Source organism: Hypomesus nipponensis, chromosome 25 (genome assembly GCF_054491055.1).
Source record: "Hypomesus nipponensis isolate SF chromosome 25, ASM5449105v1, whole genome shotgun sequence".
Classification (NCBI taxonomy): domain Eukaryota; kingdom Metazoa; phylum Chordata; class Actinopteri; order Osmeriformes; family Osmeridae; genus Hypomesus; species Hypomesus nipponensis.
Genome location: NC_140385.1, coordinates 13,837,501 through 13,840,000, shown reverse-complemented (window position 1 = coordinate 13,840,000; position 2,500 = coordinate 13,837,501). Strand labels below are relative to the sequence as shown.

Below are 2,500 nucleotides of genomic sequence, written 5' to 3'. Positions count from 1 at the left end.
GGGCTGGAAGCTGTTTTCATTTTGACACGAGAGAGAGAGAGAGAGAGAGAGAGAGAGACCACCTTGCATTGTCAATTGCTAAATCTGTATATGGATAAGTAGCCTATGGTTGTCAACTTATTTCGTACGGCCATACCAGCCTGGCAACGCCCGATCACGTCTGATCTCGGAAGCTAAGCAGGGTCGGGCCTGGTTAGTACTTGGATGGGAGACCGCCTGGGAATACCAGGTGCTGTATGCTCTTTTGCTCATTCACTTAGAAACTGACATCTTGCAATATGCACAAGTAGTCCTTCATGAAAGGGGCTGGAAGCTGTTTTCATTTTGACACGAGAGAGAGAGAGAGAGAGAGACTACCTTGCATTGTCAATTGCTAAATCTGTATATGGATAAGTAGCCTATGGTTGTCAACTTATTTCGTACGGCCATACCAGCCTGGCAACGCCCGATCTCGTCTGATCTCGGAAGCTAAGCAGGGTCGGGCCTGGTTAGTACTTGGATGGGAGACCGCCTGGGAATACCAGGTGCTGTATGCTCTTTTGCTCATTCACTTAGAAACTGAAATCTTGCAATATGCACAAGTAGTCCTTCATGAAAGGGGCTGGAAGCTGTTTTCATTTTGACACGAGAGAGAGAGAGAGAGACCACCTTGCATTGTCAATTGCTAAATCTGTATATGGATAAGTAGCCTATGGTTGTCAACTTATTTCGTACGGCCATACCAGCCTGGCAACGCCCGATCTCGTCTGATCTCGGAAGCTAAGCAGGGTCGGGCCTGGTTAGTACTTGGATGGGAGACCGCCTGGGAATACCAGGTGCTGTATGCTCTTTTGCTCATTCACTTAGAAACTGACATCTTGCAATATGCACAAGTAGTCCTTCATGAAAGGGGCTGGAAGCTGTTTTCATTTTGACACGAGAGAGAGAGAGAGAGAGAGAGAGAGAGACTACCTTGCATTGTCAATTGCTAAATCTGTATATGGATAAGTAGCCTATGGTTGTCAACTTATTTCGTACGGCCATACCAGCCTGGCAACGCCCGATCACGTCTGATCTCGGAAGCTAAGCAGGGTCGGGCCTGGTTAGTACTTGGATGGGAGACCGCCTGGGAATACCAGGTGCTGTATGCTCTTTTGCTCATTCACTTAGAAACTGACATCTTGCAATATGCACAAGTAGTCCTTCATGAAAGGGGCTGGAAGCTGTTTTCATTTTGACACGAGAGAGAGAGAGAGAGAGAGAGAGAGAGAGAGACCACCTTGCATTGTCAATTGCTAAATCTGTATATGGATAAGTAGCCTATTGTTGTCAACTTATTTCGTACGGCCATACCAGCCTGGCAACGCCCGATCACGTCTGATCTCGGAAGCTAAGCAGGGTCGGGCATGGTTAGTACTTGGATGGGAGACCGCCTGGGAATACCAGGTGCTGTATGCTGTTTTGCTCATTCACTTAGAAACTGACATCTTGCAATATGCACAAGTAGTCCTTAATGAAAGGGGCTGGAAGCTGTTTTCATTTTGACACGAGAGAGAGAGAGAGAGAGAGAGAGAGAGACCACCTTGCATTGTCAATTGCTAAATCTGTATATGGATAAGTAGCCTATGGTTGTCAACTTATTTCGTACGGCCATACCAGCCTGGCAACGCCCGATCACGTCTGATCTCGGAAGCTAAGCAGGGTCGGGCCTGGTTAGTACTTGGATGGGAGACCGCCTGGGAATACCAGGTGCTGTATGCTCTTTTGCTCATTCACTTAGAAACTGACATCTTGCAATATGCACAAGTAGTCCTTCATGAAAGGGGCTGGAAGCTGTTTTCATTTTGACACGAGAGAGAGAGAGAGAGAGAGACTACCTTGCATTGTCAATTGCTAAATCTGTATATGGATAAGTAGCCTATGGTTGTCAACTTATTTCGTACGGCCATACCAGCCTGGCAACGCCCGATCTCGTCTGATCTCGGAAGCTAAGCAGGGTCGGGCCTGGTTAGTACTTGGATGGGAGACCGCCTGGGAATACCAGGTGCTGTATGCTCTTTTGCTCATTCACTTAGAAACTGAAATCTTGCAATATGCACAAGTAGTCCTTCATGAAAGGGGCTGGAAGCTGTTTTCATTTTGACACGAGAGAGAGAGAGAGAGACCACCTTGCATTGTCAATTGCTAAATCTGTATATGGATAAGTAGCCTATGGTTGTCAACTTATTTCGTACGGCCATACCAGCCTGGCAACGCCCGATCTCGTCTGATCTCAGAAGCTAAGCAGGGTCGGGCCTGGTTAGTACTTGGATGGGAGACCGCCTGGGAATACCAGGTGCTGTATGCTCTTTTGCTCATTCACTTAGAAACTGACATCTTGCAATATGCACAAGTAGTCCTTCATGAAAGGGGCTGGAAGCTGTTTTCATTTTGACACGAGAGAGAGAGAGAGAGAGAGAGAGAGAGAGACTACCTTGCATTGTCAATTGCTAAATCTGTATATGGATAAGTAGCCTATGGT

At 46.9% G+C, this 2,500-nt stretch overlaps 7 non-coding genes and 1 pseudogene across 7 annotated transcripts; all 8 read left to right on the top strand.

Annotated features, from left to right (window-relative positions):
* Window positions 1-122: 122 nt before the first annotated feature.
* LOC146223337 (5S ribosomal RNA) lies at window positions 123-241 on the top strand. The gene has a single exon (XR_014748938.1). It is a non-coding gene; the product is annotated as a 5S ribosomal RNA (ribosomal RNA).
* Window positions 242-417: 176 nt separating this feature from the next.
* Window positions 418-536, top strand: LOC146223336 (5S ribosomal RNA). Its single transcript, XR_014746924.1, has one exon. It is a non-coding gene; the product is annotated as a 5S ribosomal RNA (ribosomal RNA).
* A 172-nt stretch (window positions 537-708) lies between these two features.
* LOC146223335 (5S ribosomal RNA) lies at window positions 709-827 on the top strand. The gene has a single exon (XR_014746923.1). It is a non-coding gene; the product is annotated as a 5S ribosomal RNA (ribosomal RNA).
* A 184-nt stretch (window positions 828-1,011) lies between these two features.
* Window positions 1,012-1,130, top strand: LOC146223334 (5S ribosomal RNA). Its single transcript, XR_014748937.1, has one exon. It is a non-coding gene; the product is annotated as a 5S ribosomal RNA (ribosomal RNA).
* Window positions 1,131-1,318: 188 nt separating this feature from the next.
* Window positions 1,319-1,437, top strand: LOC146223333 (5S ribosomal RNA; annotated as a pseudogene).
* Window positions 1,438-1,621: 184 nt separating this feature from the next.
* On the top strand, window positions 1,622-1,740 carry LOC146223332 (5S ribosomal RNA). Its single transcript, XR_014748936.1, has one exon. It is a non-coding gene; the product is annotated as a 5S ribosomal RNA (ribosomal RNA).
* Window positions 1,741-1,916: 176 nt separating this feature from the next.
* On the top strand, window positions 1,917-2,035 carry LOC146223331 (5S ribosomal RNA). The gene has a single exon (XR_014746922.1). It is a non-coding gene; the product is annotated as a 5S ribosomal RNA (ribosomal RNA).
* A 172-nt stretch (window positions 2,036-2,207) lies between these two features.
* Window positions 2,208-2,326, top strand: LOC146223330 (5S ribosomal RNA). Its single transcript, XR_014750285.1, has one exon. It is a non-coding gene; the product is annotated as a 5S ribosomal RNA (ribosomal RNA).
* The last annotated feature ends 174 nt before the right edge of the window (window positions 2,327-2,500 follow it).